The sequence below is a fragment of the Callorhinus ursinus genome, unplaced genomic scaffold (assembly GCF_003265705.2).
Source record: "Callorhinus ursinus isolate GAN/ISIS: 27379988/994484 unplaced genomic scaffold, GSC_fseal_2.0 scaffold9, whole genome shotgun sequence".
NCBI classification, from domain to species: domain Eukaryota; kingdom Metazoa; phylum Chordata; class Mammalia; order Carnivora; family Otariidae; genus Callorhinus; species Callorhinus ursinus.
Genome location: NW_027397071.1, coordinates 49,091,046 through 49,113,757, shown reverse-complemented (window position 1 = coordinate 49,113,757; position 22,712 = coordinate 49,091,046). Strand labels below are relative to the sequence as shown.

The 22,712-nt window shown below is 37.5% G+C and overlaps 1 pseudogene; it reads right to left on the bottom strand.

Annotated features, from left to right (window-relative positions):
* Positions 1-9,173: 9,173 nt before the first annotated feature.
* Positions 9,174-9,627, bottom strand: LOC112824063 (translationally-controlled tumor protein-like; annotated as a pseudogene).
* Positions 9,628-22,712: the final 13,085 nt, after the last annotated feature.

Here is a 22,712-nt window from a genome sequence, read left to right as displayed (position 1 = left end):
CTTCCCTTATTTTTATGCTAACAGCATAAAATGATGTCTTTTATAACCTTTAGTAGCATTGAAAAAAAATCCACCTCTGGCTAAATATAATTGGAAGTACAAGGCTCCAGAAAGGGAGTTGGAAGTAACCAAACATTGTTCTGTCACAGTGCAAAAGCTTAATCTTCAGTTTGACCTAATCCATTTGCTGGCCCTGGCCCATCTCTGGAAAAGACACACCTACCCCTAGTCCAAAAGGCTTTAAAAACTACTGGTTTCATACCCAACTCTGTCACAACAATCACAACTCTGCACTAGTTGTTTGCAACACAAAGTTGGCCAGACACCAAAAGTATGATCTCTATTTTTTTTTTAAATAAGCTCTTTGCCCAGTGCAGGGCTTAAACTCATGACAACAAGATCAAGAGTCTCAAGAGTCACATACTCTACTAACTGAGCCAGCCAGGTGCCCTGATCTCCATTTTTATGAGCTGAGTTTGATGGATTTGCAGTTAGAAATGCTATCTACCTTTGCATAAGCAGCCACCATGTTGCCTCTTTACTTTACATCTAATGACCAGACTTGCAAAATAATGTGCTCATCCTCAAAGTACTCAGTACCTACTGCCTGGTTTATCATGACTTCTACTGTCATTCCTGCTAGGAAAACAGAAGTAAATGTAATTAAATGATTGTCCTGGTCATCACTCACCAGACCAGGTGACAACTCACAGCACACACATACCATTTCAAATCCTTTTTGGAAATAGATATTTAAAATAAATAAATAACAAGGCCTTTCTCTGAATAACATTGTGTCCACACCTGGTGTTAATTTATTTATACTATGAAAGCAATCTCCATGTAGTTGGATCAAGGTGGGTTTTGTCTTTATATTGAGTACAAGGATGAATATAACACATGTTCTAGAAAGAAAGCTCTAGGAAATTAAGTATTATGTAAAAGTGTTCCACAGTCAAGCAAGTATGAGAAACATTGCATTAAATATGGTTAACAAAGTTAAATAGGCTTCTTTACTGCAGGACTTTTCAGAACCTTTAATATACTAATGCACATTGTAAATCACAAAGAAGAAGATTATGTGTAGCATTTTTTTAAAGATTTTATTTATTTATTTGACACACAAAGAGAGTGAGAGAGAGAGACAGAGGGAGAGAGCACAAGCAGGGGGAGCGGCAGGCAGAGGGAGAAGCAGGCTTCCTGCATGAGCAGGGAGCCCGATATGGGGCTCGATCCCAGGACCCTGGGATCATGGCCTGAGCTGAAGGCAGCGGTTTAACCAACTGAGCCACCCAGGCGCCCCTATGTGTAGCATTTTTTAAATGTATTTGACCACAGAGTAGTTTGAGCATTTTACAAGATGTGTTCCATGTTTGTGTTTGAGTTTCTTATAAGATGTGTTCTACAAAAGAGACTTGCAGATCTTGTTGGAGGATAGTTATTGCCTTATCACTCAACTTTCTTGAGGAAATAAAGAACAGCAATCCCATGAGAAGCCTCTCTTTTGGAGCCATCTGGTATTGATTTTTCATCTGTCAGCTGAAATATCTCTGTCGCAGCCATCTGAAAGAGATGTTCATTGTCACACAGTGTTTTGTCTGACCACTCTGAGTAAGCGCAGACCTCCCTGCTTCCCCATTTGGTTTCCCAAGACAGCTACAACCCTGCCGTGTTCCTGGAATCTTCTCCTCATGTCTTCACCTCACCCACTTTGGCTTCCAACCTCCATAACTTGCTATGTCCACTGAGCTCTGTGCCTTGGCTTTTTGGTTCCTGTTGTTATTTTCAAGAACCCATTCTCTTTCCGGCTGTAAGACTTGGCTCCTGCACTGTGCTTTATATCTCCACTTCTTGCACCAAATAGTATGTTCCTGTCCACCTAATCTTAGCTATTAGCAACCTCTTGCTTCTGTCTTCTAACACATCCTTTCCAACTTCCCTATAGATGCTTATTCTAGCCATGTCCTTGACCTTCACCTGTGGCATGGACCACAGCCATGATGTAACATTGACTACTGATGCTTGCCAGGACCACAAAATATTGCAAGGAATTCTCTTGCCACATAAAAGATAAATGCAGCTATCAGAGTGCACCTTGAGTACTCAGGCTCAATATTAGTGCCTGGATCCTTTTGAGTTTCCCATGGCTTGCAGGTTATACTGCATTAGTCAGTGGGTGTCTTAGAGTCATTTTGCACCAATAAACAATGGCATTATGAAGACTTGTTTCTTCTCTATTTTTAATATCTTTTATTCTGTTACACAACACTCCATAAATCTTGCTCATTCACATGTTATTAGGAGTCATGGCAGCTCTTTGCTTGTAGACTAGAGATTATGATTGGCCTGTCGTCTTATTTGATCTTCTTTTGTTTTTAGTTATTTTTTCTGTTTAAGTGCCCAAAGCCCTACTGGCAAAAATGCTTTCAAATTAGAATGTATTGTTAATATTCCAGACCACACACTTGGCTCTTCATGTGACTTTGAGTTTTGCTGCTGAGATGGTTGTGCATGATATTCTCATGGTGAGAAAATATGACCAATTCAGCTTATTTTGCAGAACTCCTTTGTTCCCTCGGGCAAACTTGGCATGATTTTGTTAAAGGTTCAGTTGGGATAATCCATATTCTTTCCCCAAGGTCACTTTTCAAATTCCTTGTCAATCAGCTTAATGAAAGGTAAGTAAGTACCTGACTTTAGAGCAGCCAAATAGCATGAGTTTCTTAGGGTGCGTGTGTGTGTGTGTGTGTGTGTGTGTGTGTGAGAGAGAGAGAGAGAGAGAGAGAGAGAGAGAGAGAGAGAGAAAGAAAGAGACTGAGAGAATGTGAGTATGTGCAGTAGGGAGAATTGAAGGGAGATAACAAGCCTCTTATTCAGTGACATCATGAAGCATGAAACTTTAAATGTTATGTAAAATTGACAAGGTTATTTATCAAGAGACAGATACAATCACAAAAAGATACGTCAGTGCTTATTTTCATTAACCAGGATGAGTACATTTACAAAGGATTTAGAGGATGCTGTAAATCATATTTTTAAGGAATATGACTTCCCCATGCTGAGGTAAACCAGGTTTCAGAGCCACCCTCAGAGACAACTGTTGTTTGCCCAAGCCTACCTGTGTCTGTTCTGCAGAATCACTTCATCCTCCACAGCAACACTGAGCAAGCCTGGGCTGTGCTTGTTTCAGGCTCTTCTGTCACTGCTTGGCTCACCTACACTCTCTCTCTGGACACATCCACACATTGTCACCTCTGAGTCAAGAGTATTTGGCACTTATTTCCCTGCAGGGATTGGTTCTTCTTCCTCCTATCCACTTAGCCAACACTTACTCATCTCTCATGTCAAACTCATACCGATTCAATTCTAAACTCCCAAAAGGTAGAGGCTATGTCCATGTAATTCTCAGTCACTTACCCAGTACCTGGCACATAATAAATTCTCAGAAAATATCTGTTGAATAAATAAGAAATGAATGAGTGTGTTTTAAACATGGTTACAAAATCAGGAAACCTTTGGGGATACCAAAAGTTCAGGTGTAACCCTGCTCAAAGTGTCCAGTCCTGCAGGGGGCAGCTCAGTTATTTACCTGTTCCTTTGCTTGATATGCATTAAGCTCCAACTCTGTACCAGTGCTCCACTAGCTTTTATGGGGGATACAAAGTTAAATCAAATTTGAACCCTATTCTCCAAAAATCTATAGTTTAATAGGGGAAGTTTGATATGCACATCAATAACTAAAACACAAGATTGAAAGTGACAAAAGCCAAGAGAGGAAACCTATGATAGATGAGAACAGGAAAGAGATTAATTATGTAAGAAGATGTTAAAATGAGACTTTGCTATCTCACTTTGAGAACAACCCAAGAGATACCAAGAACCAGACTGGGTCTCCACTGCACTAGAGCAAGATGCTAAGAGACTCACCTTGAGAGCATAGAGGCAATGATGTCCCACCGGCCAGGTCAGAGGGGATTTCTTTGGAGAGAATAGTCAGTGTACTATGCATTGCCCACTCACTCTGCAGGTACAAGAAAAGGAGTTGATTTCCTTCACCTCAAGCCAAGTCAGGGAGCTCTAAGGGCACCTAGGAAGTTTGGGGAACGTGAAGACCTGTGCATTAACTTAATCCAGTCATCTGAAAGTGAGTGACTAGCCCAAGCAGAGTACAGAGAGAGGAATGCATGGGCACCAATCTACAGTTCCACAAACAGCAGGTATTTCCAGGAAGGAAAGATGTAGATCCCATGAGATGGAGTTGATCTGAAAGCTTCTCAAAATGAATCATGCTCAAGAAGCCTCCCCAGCAAGGACAAAGGACCCCAAGGGAGAGGGTCTGTGTAGGGTATGTTTGGAAGTCCAGGCCTGGGAGCAGCTCATAAAGCAGCTGCTGGAAGACAAGCATCGTGTATGTGGGGTTGGGCAGCCTGGGGCGGGGAGCCGCTGAGGTCTCAGCAGGACACTCTCCAAAAAACCCACAAAGCACATCACAGGAGCCAGCATCCGGGGGAGCAAAGTACACTGCAGCTGCTCTGGCCATATAAAACGGTGCCATTCCCCTAGTGCCCTGTGCCTTGGCTTGAATCTAAGGGCTTAGTCAAGCCCTAGCCAGCAAGCAGAAGGAGTAGCTGGGAACTGATGAAGAAGCTGACCAGGAACATCACTGCCTCCTCTGTGAGCTTCCCCGCCTAGGGCAGGCCCCCACTGGGATGAGAAGCTATATATTGGACAAGATTTTGAAGTTGTGATGGTTACCCTGGACCTGGCTTAAGTTATGTGATTATTAGGCTAGAATGGATTTTTTTTAATTTTTTATTGTTATGTTAATCACCATACATTACATCATTCGTTTTTAGAATGGATTTTTTAATGCCCAAACAAAGGGACTATTTATTATCTAAGCGTGACTGGAAAAGTCATGGGACCTACCTGTATTTTATCTGTGAAGGGAAGGAAAGAGAAGGGAAGGGAAAGATTTTTTTTTAATTTTTTATTAAAATGCAATACACATACAGAAAGTGCATTTATCATAAGTATACAGCTTGACAAATTGAACACATCCATGTAACCAGCACCCAGATTAAGCTGTAACCCCCCCAGAAAACCCCTTTGGTCTCCCTCTGAGTCACTACTTCTCCCTCAGATAACTACTATCCTTACTTCTAAGAGCACAGATGAGTTTGGGCTTTTTGTATCTTATATAAATAGAATCATACACTATGAGCACACTATGATTCCTTTGTGTCTTTTTATGCTCAACATTCTGTTTATGAGATTCATCCATATTGTCATAGATTTTATTTATTTATTTGAGATATAGAGTGAGAGAGAGACCATGAGCAGGGGACAGAGGAAGAGAGAGAAGCAGGCTCCCCACTAAGCAGGGAGCCCGATGTGGGACTCTATCCCAGGACCCTGAGATCATGACCTGAGTCAAAGGCAGATGCTTAACCGACTGAGCCACCCAGGTGCCCCTTCATAGATCTTTTTGTTTTCATTGCTGTATAGTATCCCTTTGTATGACTATACCATATTTTATTTATCTATACTTCCACAGATGGGCATTTGAATAGTGCTGTTATATATGTTATATATATATGGTCATCTATGTTCTGAATACATACCCAGAAGAGGCAATTGCTGGTTTATAGACTATGCACACATTCAGCTTGAGTAGATATTGCAGAAATGGTTGTATCAATTTTCACTCCAACCAGCAGTGTATGTGAGTTCTGTTGCTTCACCACCTCACCTGATACTTTCCTACTTTTTCATTTTTATTCATTCAGATGGAAGCAATGGTATCTCATGTGGGTTTTAATTTGCTTTCTCTTGAAGACCAATAAAGTCAAACTTTTTTTTTTTATGTTTACTAGCCATTCCTCTACCTTTCTTTGTGAGATGACCAAGTTTTTGCCCTTTTTTTGTAGGAGTTCATTATATATGTTTGATGTGAAATCTTTGTCAGATATAGGTATTGAGAATATCTTCTTTCAATCTGGGTTGCCATTTTACTGTCTGAAGATATTTTGATGAACAGGTGTCATTAATTTTAACATAGTCCAATGTATAATTTTGAGTATGGATTCAAATAAAAAATTTTTCTCATGGTTATATCCAATTCACCAACACTATTATTTTTGGAAATAACTACCTTTCCTCTGTATTGTGTTGTATTTGTTATAAACTAGATTCCACATCTGTATAGGTCTGTTTCTGGACTTTATTCTGTTATACTGGTCATTTATCTATCCTTGCACCAATATCATACTGTCTTAATTATTTACTATGGTTTTCTAAAACATAGTGATATCTAGTAATGGAATTATTTTTTAAGAGTTCCTTAGGGGGTGCTTGGGTGGCTCAGTTGGTTAAGCGTCTGCCTTTGGCTCAGGTCCCAGGGTCTGGGATAGAGCCCCATGTCAGGCTCTCTGCTCAGTGGGGAATCTGCTTCTCCCTCTGCCTGCCACTCCCCCTGCTTGTGCACACTCTCTATCTGTCAAATAAATAAATAAAATCTTAAAAAAAAAAAAAGAATTCCTTAGAAGTTTTGAATTCTTGGCACACCTGGGTGGCTCAGTCCGTTAAGTGTCTGCCTTTGGCTCAGGTCATGATCCTGGGGTCCTGGGATCGAGCCCTGCATCAGACTCCTCGCTCAGTGGGGAGTCTGCTTCTCCCTTTGCCCTTCACCCTGCTCGTGCTCTCCCACCCCGCTCATGCTGTCTGGCTCTTGCTCTCTCAAATAAATAAAACCTTAAAAAAAAAAGTTCTGAATTCTTTGTATTTCCATATGAAATTTAAATCTTTGGGTGTCTGGGTGGCTCAGTCGATTAAGCATCTGCCTTTGGCTCAGGTCATGATCCCAGAATCCCAGGATCAATCCTTGTGTCAGGTTCCCTAATCAGTGGGGAGTCTGCTTCTCCTTCTGCCCCTCACCCTGCTAATGCTCTCTCGCTTGCTCTCTCTCTCAAATAAATAAAGAAAATCTTAAAAAAAAAGAAATTTAAATCACCTTCATAATTTTATGTCAATTATACCTCAGTAAAGCTGAAATTAAAACAAATAAGTAAAATCAGTTCATAATTTCTGACCAAAAAACTGGCTGGAATTTTGATCGAAACTGTTTTGAATTTATATATAAGCTTTTGGGGAATTTTATGTCTTTAAAATATTTAGTTTTCTAATTCATAACCATGGTATATTACTTTATTTAGTTCTTATTTACTCTGAGTAATGTTTTCTAGCTTTCAGTACAGGGCTCTTCACAATTTTTGCTATATATATATATATATATATATATATATATATATATACACACTCACATGTAGTTCGTGTTTTTATTCTACTGTGATATTGGTTTTTTAAAAAAAAGATTTTATTTATTTATTTGACAGAGAGATAGTGAGAGCAGGAACACAAGCAGGGGGAGTGGGAGAGAGAGAAGCAGGCTTCCCGCTGAGCAGGGAGCCCGATGTGGGGCTCGATCCCAGGACCCTGGGATCATGACCTAAGCCGAAGGCAGACGCTTAACGACTGAGCCACCCAGGCGCCCCTGTGATATTGTTTTTTAACTTTTCATTTTTCTCTTTTTTTGTTGTATATGAAAATATAATTTATTGTATATAGCTTTTGTGAAGAATAATTTTTTGAAGAACTTTAATGTGCTAGGTACTCAATATGATATTCTCATTTATATTGTCTCTTTAATCTTCACCACAATCTTGCAGGTATAGTTCATCTTCATTTGTTAGAGAACATTGAGGTTCAGAATAAGGAAGAAATTTTCCCAAAGTCACACAAAAAGTATTTGAATTGGTTTCGAAGAATAGATCGATTTTCCTATTTGAAGATGTGTCATGGAAAAGGCCACCCAGGCATAGAAACTGTCATTAACAAAGCAGAAAAGGCAAGAAAGTAAAGAGAAGGGAGGAAAGAATGGGAAAAAGGAGAGGGAAGGAAAGGTGAGGTGTTCCTTCTGATTAGCATCTATAGGTTATGGCACATTGAAAAATAAAGTCAGAAAGGTAAATTGAAGACCAGACTGTAGAGTTTCCTAAGTAAATATGAAAAGTTTTCACCTTCACTTGTTAGCCTCTAGCCTTGTGGGATCGGGCAAATCTGGAACAGAAAATTGGCAGTAGGATTGAGACTCATCAAGTCTACAATTTTCTCTCTCCAGCCATGTGAAACCCCCAAAACCTCTTCTGTTCTTCTGACCCTAGCAGTCACTTCTCACTGGGCAAAGTCTGGTTGTTACCCTCTTGCCTGCCAAAAATTTGGCAAAAACTCCTAAAGAGAAACCATCTGCAAACCCTCAGCTCAGATCTCATGGTTTTCTGTCTTTGGAATCTTAATCCATCTAGTCTTCATGGTTTCTACAGTTCTCTGAACCTTGACATAGATGGCTTTTGTAGTTTAGTTGGCTTTCCTAGTTGTCCTTGACAGGACATTTGACCTACCCTGTATTTCTCCATTCTACCTGGGAGTGGAAGTCAAACTTTGCTCTTTGTGTTTCTATTGAGAGGTTTTTGTTGTTTTTTTTAATAATTACTCTTATAGAGATATAATTTATGTTCAATAGATACAAGGATCTTAAGTGTAGAGTTAGGTAAATTGTTTTGTTGTTGCGTTTGCTTCCAACTGTGTTAATCTCTTTTTATTCTTTTGGTAATTTCTTCCAGAGTTAACTACTTCCACTTGTGATTTCAGTGATGAAATGTGTAAGGAATCCACTTCAAATGTTGGCACAGCTATGAGCATGGCCTTTCACTTTACCTGAACTCAGAATGAAGATTTTTGGATCTTGTATTTTAGGTTCCAGTCCCAGAAGTAGTTTTCACCATAGAAGTTATCTGCAGTCTTCTGCTTTCTAGCAGTAGTCCACAACCAGGTTCTTGCTTCTCCAGGACTCAACACAGGATGGATTTAAATATGTATTAAACGAAGAGCATTCTCTCAAATGAGTTGCAAGGCATTTTATTTTTAGACAACCTATACGACATGATTTTTTTTTTCTTAAAAACAATGCCTCCACTCCAAGTAAATCAAGGTCAAAATTAATGAAGAGCTCAAGATGGCAGGTGTCGTCTGGTCTTGGTCCAGGTATTGCATGGGTGAAGAGCAGCAGCCGGTTATGGCAACAGGTAATACATCCAAAGTCATAGCCAAGTTTGTTAACAGTTTTCCATTTCTAAACCATCCTTAAATAAAATCATATTTGGGGTCCCACCACCCTCACAGTAGTCCAGCAGAACAACCATCTGGAATCCAATTCCATCTGGATTCATGTTTTCACCAATAAAGAACATGTAGTTTTTGAAATGAGCAAAGATATGCTTGATTTGTTCTGCAGCCCTGTCATAAAAGGTTTTCTTCTTTCTGGCCTCAGTGCTTCAAGTTTGCCTTTGATTAGTTTCATGTCATCTTTGATGTACTTCTTGTAGGCTTCTTTTGTGAAGCTGGTTTCCTGCAAGTGATGGTTCGTGACAATATCAACATCGGTGATGACTGTGCTTTCACGCCCTTCACCCTTGGGGCCTTCAGTGGAGGCATTTCCACCACTTAGTGAGTCATCAGTGTTACCCTCTGTCCTACTGACCATCTTCTCCACCTCTGGGCATAACCCATGGGCCACCCCTTATCTTGGAGAATATCTCATCATTGTTAATGAGGTTCTGGTTGATATCATGATGGTGGCTGGAGAGAGGCAATGGAGGCTCTAGCTTAGCAGGACCTGGAGCTCTGAATGAGCACCCTGCTGCCAGAATGGCACTTGGGGTGAGGGAGGGAGCAGGTGGAAAAGAGAGTTAGTAAGTTTTGATAAATGTATACATCCCCATAATCAACACCCCAGTCATGACGTAGACTCTTTCCATTACATCAGAATATTCTTCATGACCATTTAGATGTAAACCTACAGAAGGAAACATTATTCCGATTTCTATCATAACTTAGTTTTGCTTTTTCTGATTTTCAGATAAATGGAATTATACAATGTGTTCAATACTGTGTCTGGCCTCTTTTACTCAGCGTAATGTTTTTGAGACTCATCCATATTATTACAGTTATGAGTTCATTCATTTTTATTTCTGAGTAGAGTTCAGTATCATGAATATACCATATTGTCTCTCCAATCTCCTGTTGATGGACATTCTATTTATGTTGGCTTGTGATTACTATAACTAAAGTTGCTATGGACATTCATATACAAGTTTTCTTGTGGAAATACAGTCTCATTTTCCTTGGATATATACTTAAGAGCAGAATTACTGAGTCATATAGTGAGTGTATGTTTAACTTAATAAGAAATATATGGAAATTCTATTTGCTTTATACCTGTACACATTTCCTAGGGTGGCCACAACAAAGTATCACAAACTGGGTGTCTTAAAACAACCGAATTCTATTGTCTCACAGTTCTGGGGGCTAGAAGTCCAAAATCAAGATATTAGGAAGGCCAAGATCCCTCTAAAGTCTTTAGGAGAAGATCCTTTTTTCTTTTACAGCTACTGATAACCCCAGATGTTCCTTGGCTTCTATCACTCTAATCTCTGCTTCCATCTTTACATGACTTTCTCCTTGTATCTCTGTCTTCAATTGCCATCTTCTTTTAAGGACACTGTTGTGTTGGATTAGGGGTCCATACTGTGATTCACCACATTACCTAATTACATCTGCAATGATCCTGTTTCCAAATAAGGTCACATTCTGAGGTAATGAGGGTTGTCTTGAAACTGACTGTTCTTTTTTTCTACAGTGTCTAATCTTTTAAAATCTATCCAGTAAATTTTTCTTTTTTGATATTGTATGTTTCAGCTCTAGAATCTCAAGTTGATTATTTTAGAGTTCCCATTTCTCTTCTGGGATTCCCTGTTTACCCATTTTGTTCATCTCTTATTTTTAGTCCTTTAACATATTTATAATAGCTGTTTTAAAAGTCCTGTCTCGGGACACCTGGTTGGTTCAGTCAGTTAAGTGTCTGCCTTCGGCTCAGGTCATGATCCCAGGGCCCTGGGATCGAGTCCCACATCAGGCTCCTTGCTCAGTGGGGAGCCTGCTTCTCCCTCTGCCTGCCCCTCCCCTTGCTTGTCTCTCTCTCTCGCTGCCAAATAAATAAATAAATAATCTTAAAAATATATAAAAAAATAATAACAATAAAAAAATAAAAGTCCTGTCTCAATGCCAACATAAGGGTCATCTGTGAGCTTGCTTTTCTTGACTATGTTTTCTCTTTGACTAATTCTCCAAATGTCTAGTAATATTTTATCCTGGATATTGTGGACGATACATTATAGAGATAATATATTTTTATATCCTCCCTCTAAAGAAAGTTGAGTTTGTACTAACAGACAGCTAAGCTATTGGCGCATCAATCTTATGTTTTCCAGTTTTATTGAGAAATAATTGGTAGACTATGTAAGTTTAAGATGTATAGCATGATAGTGTTACTTACATAAATTGTAAAATGATTATCACAATAGGTTCAGCTAACCTCCATCATCTTATATAGAAACAATATTCAAAAAAGAAAGAAGAAAAGAAAACATTTTTCCTTGTGATGAGAAATTTTACGATTTATTCTCTTGACAACTTTCCTATATATCATATAGCAGTGTTACCTGTAGTCATCATGTTGTACATTACATCCCTAGTACTTATTTACATTATAACTAGAAATTTGTACCTTTTGACCACCCAATGTTCCTCCACTTTTTTTCTCCTCCCACCCCCTGTTTCTGATAACCACAGTCTGTATTCTATTAATGTTAAATGGAAGCTTGTTTTAGGTTTTGTTATAGTGGGTTTATTTCCATTTGGCTTTTAATTCTAGATTGGAGCCCTTAGTCCTAAGCTTACTCATAAGGTGAGGCTTTTCTGAGGTTTTAGTGAAAAGTCTAAGATATTTATCAAACTCTTCTTACTTGGCAGAATTTGAATTTCAAACGCTTTCTCCCCAGATCCTTGCAGCTACTGAAACCTTTGCCTCCTGGCTGCTGCTTTTTGCTAGGCTTCTTGGATTCTCGCTCTACATTTACAGTTTTGGAGACAACTACAAGATTTGAAAGGAATTTCAATGAAGAATTTGAAGGGTAGTACACAACTATTAATATAAAAGGTATGTTCCTCATCACTTGGCATAGGCTAAGTTGATCTGCAATGAATAACTAAAAAAATCTCAGTTTTCAGTAGCTTTAAAAGGAGTGAGAGTTGTAGCTTGCCTCAAACTAACACTCCAGCTGATAACAATTATGGACTGTAGACTTTGGGCTTTATTTTAATGTTTTTTCGAAAAACATACAGCTATCAAACCAATCCCTTGATTTTAATCATATTATTGCTTAAGTCAAGTTAATTAAAATAAAATTTGCCAATTTAAAGAAAAATATGAAAAAAATAATAGTACAGCTGAGGCCTGGAAATGGACAAAATTTCTGAGGGTGATATCCAAGTTACTGATGTATGACAAATAGTATAAATTATTCTCATAAGTCCAAATCCCACTTAGGTTAGGCAAAAGAATGTGTTTGAGATAGTTACTTGAACAGTAACAGTTAATTAAGAAAATGTGATCCTCTTCACTAAAAATTGACTATACTGGTGTATTACTAAGGAGATATAATTTTAGAAAAATATTGAGCACATTCATAGGTTTTGAGGAATAATAGTAAGGGTTAAAAACAGTAATAGTATTATTGTAATTTGATGTTTTAACTAATACTGCCATTAACTTTTCCACGTCTTTAGTTAAGTTGTAATATTAGACCAGATAATGACCTCTCTACTTTGAATTTCCTAGTGTCTAAAATTTGTAGAATAAGCCAATATTATAATGTATTTTTAGATTCGCCAATGATGAGTAAAAATAATTATGATTCTTCAACAAGTTTATATACTTTTGGCCTTGGCCATACATATTTTACTCCTTTTCAGCTCCTTTTTCTGCTGTTTCTTAAATGGCATCCCCACACTACACTGATGAAAAATGGCATAGATCCACATGCCACTATTGTTTAAATGCAAGTCCATGACAACCTGAATCTAAAATGAATGCTTGAGTCAGTGTTAATGAATCAGTACATTCATAATTGGAAAATAAGCCTCTTTCTCTCCCCCCCTGACTTGCTGATACCTCTCATTAGCTGGTGGTTCTGAGAATGCCTGTGATAAGCATCTGAAGGCAAAGTTGGCTGGAGAAATATTCTAATCCTATTGATAGCAGAAGAATAGGGAGAGGAATTGGGATTCTTCCCCCTATTTATAGTATTTTAATTAAGCTAAGACTTTGTTGTGTTGTTTACAACTAGGAGAAATACTACAGGCAGCTGCGTTTTATATATTGAGTGGCTATAAATAGAAGAATTAATACAGAAGAGATTAAAAAGCTTTGTGGATAATAGGTGTCTGTTACCTCCCAGCACACTATTATGCTTTTATTAAAGAAAGCCAGTCTGTATACCCACTTTTTTGAAATTGAATTTTCTAAGCTAGAAAAATTGGATCCAGAATTCTGAACCCAAGAATATATAAGACAATGTCCCTTTTAATTCTCACTTTAAAACTCTTTAAGCACAATTCATACTTACATATTAATTGTATGACTTTTTATTTGAAATCTTTCTTTTCCTAGATAGCTATCTCTTTTTCGCTGCTATAAGCCTCTGGCATAGGACCTGACACAATAAAAATCCCCAACAAATATTTGTCAAATAATCAAAAGAATAATTTTTAAAGAGATTGACTATATGAAAGTATTGTAAATACTTGTGTGAGATAGCAAATAATATGTAAGGAACTAATATAAACTTAGTATTCTTTTTAATTTATTTTTTTAAAGATTTTATTTTTTTGTTCATTTGATAGAGACAGACACAGCAAGAGAGGGAACACAAGCAGGGGGAGTGGGAGAGGGAGAAGCAGGCTCCCTGCAGAGCAGGGAGCCCAACGCAGGACCCTGGGATCATGACCTGAGCCGAAGGCAGACGCTTAACTACTGAGCCACCCAGGCACCCCATCAATATTATTTTTTAAAAAGAGAGAAAAATGAGCAAAAAGGTGAGGTAATTAACATGCTCAGGTTTTCTAATGAAAATGTTAACATGAAAACAGATTAAATAAATTTCACAGGGAATGTATAAACAAATTTTACAGAATTGTACAAGGAATTAGTGTAATACTGATTTTCCTGAATGTTCACTTACTACAGTCTATGTGCCCAATACTGTGTCAAGTTTTGTGTGGGATGCATATATGTGGAAAACCTGAGCTCGAAGGCATTCAAAGGAGCTAATGTTCTAGAAGGAATAACTGGAAAAGTCCTCAAACCCCACTGGGTTATGAATTTAGAAGATAGAGAGGGGTTTTTAGTAACAACTGGATTAGAAGATGTCAGCCCCAACTTTCTAAGCCAGCCTCTTTGTTGTTGTTGTTGTTGTTGTTGTTGTTGTTTTTATTTAAATTCAATTAGCCAACATATAGTACATCATTGGTTTTTGATGTGGTGTGCAGTGATTCATTAGTAGCGTATAACACCCAGTGCTCATCACATCACGTGCCAGCCTCTTATATCATTCTGCTGGTGTCACTTTAAAATCCCGTCATATGGGTGATCTTTAAACCACAATACCACCCAATCTTGATTCACCTTCAAATAATCAAATCACATTAAATTTTTTCAATCCCTAGCTTCTGGGAACTCTCTTAAATTTCCCCTACCATGTATTCCCTTTCTTTCTGAATTTCAATTTTTCAAGAACTTGTAACATTGCCATTTATGCTTAGGACAAAAACATATAGCTGATTAAAAAAAAATACCTTCTCATCTGTAAGTGAGTAGATAGGCACTGCAACTCTCTCTTTTTCTTTTTCTGTTTCTTTTTCTTTTTCTTTTCTTTCTTTCTTTCTTTCTTTCTTTCTTTCTTTCTTTCTTTCTTTCTTTCTTTCTTTCTTCTCTTTTTTGGAATTAAAGTAATTCAAGTACTGGTTTAAAAAGTCAAGTAATACTACAACTATGAACAGTTGTCCATCCTGCCAGACTCCATTCCTAATTTCCCTCTGCATAAGGAAGCATTTCCAACTCTTTTAGCCATTTTTTCTGGCATTTACCTCTATATTTCTAAATTACATGTTAAGTTGTATTTCTTGATCTTTTTTTTTTCCAATTTCCTGTGATGGAAGACTCTCAGATCTCTAATCCCCACAGAAGTACACATTTCCTTTTTCTTCATCTTTTCAAAGTAGTTATGTCACCATTTGTGGTTAAATTCTTACTCAGTGTTTTCATTATTAAGACTAGAAAATATTATTTTCAGCTAAGCCATAAAGATTCTCTTAATAAAATCACCCAAACCTGTACTAATTATCCCTAAATTTTTTCTTTTTTTTTGAAGTCATTCTTTTTTTTTAAGATTTTATTTATTTATTTGAGAGAGAGAGACACAGCGAGAGAGGGAACACAAGCAGGGGGAGTGGGAGAGGGAGAAGCAGGCTTCCCGTGGAGCAGGGAGCCCAATGTGGGGCTCGATCCCAGGACCCTGGGACCATGACCTGAGCCAAAGGCAGACGCTTAACGACTGAGCCACCCAGGTGCCCCTATCCCTAAATTTTCTGACAGAACTAAGAAGTCTTCTCTCCATATTTTCAAACACAGTAGATAATCTCTCAGGTCATTTTTCTCATAGCAGGACATCCTTCTTGTACCTCTCTGTCCTCCTGCTCTTACCTACATTGGATGCTCTCTTGGCATTGTCCTAATAACTTCATTTGACAATTTTTCTACCAAATGTCAATATCTATAGGTGTTTTCTTCTTAGGTTGCTTAGTTGTCTAGAGGAAGAGAATAGAGAACAGTTATTTCTTTATTGAATGTTTGATGTGTGTCAGGCACTGAGGTTTGTGTCTGAACTAATTATTTCACTTGACGCTCCTATAAACTCCACTGGTGGATGAAGAAATGGAAGCTCAGAGAACTGAAATTATTTGTCATGGTCACACAGCTGGCAAATGTCACTGATAGGTTTCAAATCCAGGTCTATCTGACTCCAATACACATGCAGTATTATTTTAGTACCCTTGATTAGTCCTAGAAGACTGGAGAGAAATCACAGGAAAGATAGAGTCTTTCATGTCATGTCAAGAAATTAGATCATATTTGGTAAGAAGAAGGGAAGACCTGGAAGTTCCTTTTCTTTATTCTTGCTTTTTTATCTTCTGTCCTCCCCTTAGATTCCAAGCTCCATTACACTTGCTGCCACCTCCTGTCATCACGGTGAGGACCTTATATTCTTGACTCTGTCATGGAGGATGATGACAAATCTTGACATTTTTCAGTGGGAATACCCACAAGACAATAGACCTCTCTTGATAATACTGATTGCCTCTTCTGTTGTTACTTTTAGGTATGTTTTGCTGAAAATCTCTCTCCCAAAGACTTTCTCTCTTCCAGGGATGAGAATGTATTGGCATGAATATAATCAAGAATTCCTTTTGGTGGGACGCCTGGGTGGCTCAGCTGGTTGAGAGTCTGCCTTTGGCTCGGGTCGTGGTCCCCGGGTCCCTAGGATCAAGTCCCGCATCCAGCTTCCTTGCCTGGCGGGGAGCTGCTTCTCCCTCTCCCTCTGCTGCTCCCCCTGCTTGTGCTCTCTTGCGCGCGCGCTCTCTCTCTCTCCCTCCCTAAAAAAAAAAAAATTCCTTTTTGCTACGTATAAAGCACGAATATTGACAAGCATATAGGCGTTTGTTAAGAGTCCATTTTATCTATTAATTAAGAAAATTAATTTATGGGGTGCCTGGGTGGCTCAGTCGTTAAGCGTCTGCCTTTGGCTCAGGTCATGATCCCAGGGTCCTGGGAGTGAGCCCCACATCGGGCTCCCTGCTCAGCGGGAAGACTGCTTCTCCCTCTCCCACTCCTCCTGCTTGTGTTCCCTCTCTCGCTGTGTCTCTCTCTGTCAAATAAATAAATAAAATCTTTTTAAAAATTAATTTATATCAAGACATCTCAATGAACATGTCTAGGAGGCTGTTTGGGATCCAAATTGGAATCCCAAAAAGAGATCAGAGCTGCAGAGAAAGATTTGTGAATATCTTCACTGAATTTATAGTCAAAGCGGCAAAACTAGTAGGAGATGGCCTGGGGAGAGAAGATGTTCCTGTTTGTGTAGACTTTTCTATAAAAATGTTTCTCACAGATAAAAATAAATGCCTTATCTCTGCATTTTTGAGATGTAAAAGGTAATTTTCAATCAAATGTACAATTCATTAAGTTTTCAAAAAGAATCAATACTTATATATGGCTAATTGATTTAAAACAAACATGCAAAATCTTCATATATGGAAATATACATTTGACATAATAGTAAATAGAAAAAGCAGGACACAAAATCAAATGCATTCACTGATTAGTGTTATAAAATGTGTAAAAAGCCTTTTTATGAGTATTAGGAAAAATGCAGAGATGTTAATGATTGGGTTTTTAAAAAATTAATGCATTTTGCTGACAAGTTAATATAAACATTTATAGAAAAAATACTTTAACTTGAGATAATCTTTAAAGCAGTTATGAACAAAAATTTATTTACAACTTTTTTTTGGCTCATAATAAATGTTAGCTCAGCTCTGCTCTCAAGGCATGTTAATGTGTTTTATTTGTTTTCAAATGGAAATTGCCATAGAGCACATTTTCTGAGTTTACAGAATAAATATATCTAGGGACGCCTGGGTAGCTCAGTTGGTTAAGCATCTGCCTTTGGCTCAGGTCATGGTCCCAGGGTCCTGGGATTGAGTCCCAAGTCAGGCTCCCTCTGCCCCTCCCCCACTCGTGCGCGCGCGCGCGCGCGCGCGCGCGCTCTCTCTCTCTCTCTCTCTCTCTCTCTCTCTCTGTCTGTCAAATAAATAAATAAAACCTTAAAAAAAAATAAACACATCTAGAGTATGATGCATTTAAGAAAAAAAATTATCTAAGTCTCTGCTACAGACAACCACATCCAGAACCAATTTGCTGAGGCCCTGTGGTAGCCCAGATCTCATAATAAAACCCACTATAATGGGTTTTTTTAAATACTAAAATCTAGTAAAGAGAATTCCAGTGGTTATTCTACAACTTTGTGAAGATCTAAGTCATGTTACAGGAAATTCTGAGAATTCTGAAAATGCCTCCAAGGCTGGAAAGCAAAAGCAGATTTTTCATTTCTTTCAAGTATCCTTACTTACCTAATAGCTATAAACTGCTCAACAGTAGGACAGACCCAGTAATCTCTCAGTGCACTTTATTTAGAATGGCTTCAATAAATGTTCCTTTGTTGATACACTTAAAAATTATCAGTATACATGTAGATGCTTTCACAGGTTGCAATGGATACATAAGGAATCCACTTAATATTAAAACTTTGTTTTCATCTCTTGTAAATTATTAATTAGCCTTAATCTGGATATAGATTGGTTCATATTTGCAATCACTGTCTACCTATTTTTCTTTTCTTGTTTTCTTTTTTTCAATGAATGTTATATGTGCATATCCATGTGTCGTTTTTTATGGCTATTACCAGATACTGTCTTGGAAAACAGGAGACTTTTGTACAATTTATAAAAAGCAAAACTGTTACCATCCAGAGACTAAACACCAACTAGATTGCTTCTAAATATGTTTACTTACCATATTCCTATTTTTTTTAATATTTAGCTCACTTCCAATTTTTCATGCATTTAGGGGTGTGCTGAATACGTTTTTGTATAAATTGCCCCTCTTTGGATTATGTCCTTATGAGAGATTCCTTAAAAGTCAGATTACAAATCGAAATTCAACTAACACTAATTGACCACCTACAAACTGGCCAACTTGTGGAGCTTTTTTGGACATTATGTTAAAAGCTAAAATTATTTACACATTGGTATATTTCTTTTTCATGACTTTTCTTATGAATATAGATTTGTTGTCCATATAATTTACATCCTGCTTTTTAAAAATATAGAAAGACATGTATCATATGACCTCACTGATATGAGGAATTCTTAATCTCAGGAAACAAACTGAGTGTTGCTGGAGTGGTGGGGGGTGGGAGGGATGGGGTGGCTGGGTGATAGACATTGGGGAGGGTATGTGCTATGGTGAGCGCTGTGAATTGTGCAAGACTGTTGAATCACAGATCTGTACTTCTGAAACAAATAATGCAACATATGTTAAGAAAAAAGAAAAAGAGAAGATAGCAGGAGGGGAAGAATGAAGGGGAGTAAGTCAGAGGGGGAGACGAACCATGAGAGACGATGGACTCTGAAAAACAAACTGAGGGTTCTAGAGGGGAGGAGGGTAAGGGGATGGGTTAGACTGGTGATGGGTAATAAAGAGGGCACGTTCTGCATGGAGCACTGGGTGTTATGCACAAACAATGAATCATGGAACACTACATCAAAAACTAATGATGTAATGTATGGTTATTAACATAACAATAAAAAATTTTTAAAAAATATCTATAAATATATAGATATCTGAAACATTTTTCCTGTTAATAGAACCTTTCAGTGTGAGAAAGAATGACCTGAACTTCTTCACATACTCCAGAACTGAAAATAGCCAACCTAGTGTGTAGCACAAAGCCTGAAATCTTGACTTGTGGCTCAGCTGGTTTATAGGTTGCCTTATAGCAGGGATATCAAAGGATGATAACAAGATTAAGAAAATAAAATGAAGAAAATAAGGAAATTTATTCAAATGATTTTCATTCTTATATTTAGCATTCTCTCTCCCTTTTTATTTTCATAGGTGTCTTATATATTTATTATGAAAAAATTATAAAATGCAAAATTATAAATTTTATAATTTTTATTATGTTAGTCACCGTACAGCACATCATTAGTTTTTGATGTAGTGTTCCATGATTCATTGTTTGCCTATAACACCCAGTGCTCCATGCAGTAGATGTCCCCTTAATACCATCAATGGGCTCACCCATCCTCCCAACCCCCTCCCCTCTAGAACCCTCAGTTTGATTCCCAGAGTCCATAGTCTCTCATGGTTTGTCTTCTCCTCTGATTCCCACCCCCCCCACTTCATTTTTCTCTTTTTTCTCTTAATGTCTTCCCTGCTATTCCTTATGTTCCACAAGTAAGTAAAACCATACAGTAATTATCTTTCTTTGTTTGAAAATGCAAATTTAAAAAAGAAAAAGAAAGTCACCCTATATTGCACTACATAGAAACCATTAATACATGGATACATAGCTTTCAGGGAAGTAACATTTGAAGTACAGGAAAATCAGGAATTCTCTGTATCAATTTTTCTACTTTTCAGCAGCTTTGAGTAAAGGCTGCTGGCACTGGTTTAGGAAAGTACAAGGATGTCTCTAACAGGTTATGTACAAAATATTCATTCTCATCATCACCCTGAAAATAACTCAACCTCCCCTACTTACGACCCATCTGTATCCCAAAAAAGGGAAGGAATTCTGACGAAGGTAATTCTTTATCTTTTCTACCAGTTCCCAATTCCATCTTTTAATGCATTATTTTCTTTTCAAGTCTGCATTTTATGTTGATCAAGGTGGAGCTGGCAAGAGAAACAAATGAAGAGAAGGTAAATAATAGTGCTGCCTCAGGGAAATTCTGGACCCCAGAATCTCACAAAGTCCACATTGGTGTTCACAGATATTTAGAGACTTCAAAACCTCTTAATGAAAATGATAATCTCAAATTAAGAGTTGCTGTAAGGTTAGCAAAGTTACTTCGAAGTCCTCTCTTCTTATCAGTAAATTTATATATAAAGAAAAATCATTATCTTAATCTTTCTGGAAACAGCTCTTGAATAGAAGGAAACTATCCAAAGCTACTGAAATATCTTCAAATTCTAAGACATCAAGCAAATTAAAAGCTAAAAGTGTCTAATTCATATATTTTTAAAGCTTATATAGGTCTACCTTCTAGCTAGTATAGACAGTCCCCAACTTATGATGGTTCCACTTATTATTTTTTTACTTTATGATAGTGTAAAACCAATACACATTCGATAAAAACTGTACTTTAAATTTTTATCTTTTCCCGGGCTAGTTATATGTGGTCTGATACTCTCTTATGTTGGGCAGCAGCACTGAGCCACAGCTCTCAGTCAGTCACTTGACCAGAAGAATAAACAACCAATACACATTGTATTGTTAACATTACAGGTTATAATGTTAACAGTTATTCTGCTTTACAGTTACACTGATCCATATCTTGTCTGAAGGCTGACTGTAAATGTTAAAAACCAATATGTATAGTTTTCATATTTTTACCTGTGTAAACATTTTTTCTCACATTGGTTCAAGAAGTATGCTAGGATTACATCTTTCTTTACACGGTCCACATCTGAGCCCCTGGACACTTAAAAATATATATATACTTTATTAAAAATATTCAGTGAACTCTATTTTCTTACACCATTATTTTATTTTATAGTTCAATGTAATTTTATTGCACAACTTTTGTTTTTCCTGGAGTTTGCAGTTACTATTATTTTCTCATTCATTCTCTCAAAAAAACAAACAAAAAAGTCCTTACAGATTCTCAAGTTGTCCTGCCATCTCAATCATATTATCTAAAGCATGGAACCCCCATTTTCCCCCCAAAGGGCTACATCCTCTTTCAGTGTGGCCTAGCATTTCCTAGAGTTGCTGGCAATGGCCATCTTAGAACTTCCCTTCACCATTTTGTAGGATGGGCCCTATGGGAGATCTGCCAGTTGCCTATCATCTTCATCATTTCCCTTTGGTCCAAGTTTTAACTGGATCTTTTGTCACCTATAAAACATATTTCCTCATATTTTGGTGTGACTATGCAGTGATTCTAACGAATGAAATGGAGCCAGAAGTATAGTTTGCTACTCGTCATAAAGCTTTTTAAGGAAACTGACTCAGCAGGCTTTTTCTCTCTGCATTTCTCCTTCCTCAAGCCTGTAGCTATGGCAGCTAGGATTCCACTATCCATCTTGAATCATTATGTGACCTTGAGTAAGGGAATAAAATGCTAGGATTGTGGAATAGGAAGATAAGTGCCTAGGTCTTAAGTGATAATGTGTAGACATCATATTAGTACTACACTGCCTGTCTGAATTTCTTTTATGTGAGAAAGCAATAAATCTCTATTCTGTTTAAATCACCATTACTTTTTTGGTCTGTCACATACAGAAACCTAACTCTATCTGAAATGGATTCACAATTTCCAATATCACATGTCTTCTTCCTTGCTTTTCTGAGTATAGTCTTAATGCTCTCTTAAAACTTAATACTCACATAGTAGCATTACTTGTTTTATAACCACTTTCTGAACCCTCCTCTGTTTAGAGAATTCCCTATTTTATGAATCTTGTTAGAGAAAAGAGACCACCTTACATTTTAAGAGCTGAAAATGCCAAATAATTTCAGCTAAGTCAAAATCCAGAAGGTGGAAGAGAAATAGAGAATGTAAAAAAGGCTCAATCCAATACTTAAAAGCCTTCCTCTAAAAGAGACACACATCACTTTTCACTAACATTCCATTGACAGAGACCAGTCATACGGTCCTGCATATGGTCCTGCAAGGGTGGCTAAGAAATGTAGTTCTTAACTAAAAAGCTGCTGTGGAAAAGGAGCATAAATTCTGATGGTCTATTAGCCATCTCTGCCATAATTCATAACATTAAATATTTTTATTTACTGTTAAGCATTTGTCTTTTCTTTTTTATTTTTTTGTGTGTATGTATATATGTCTGTTGA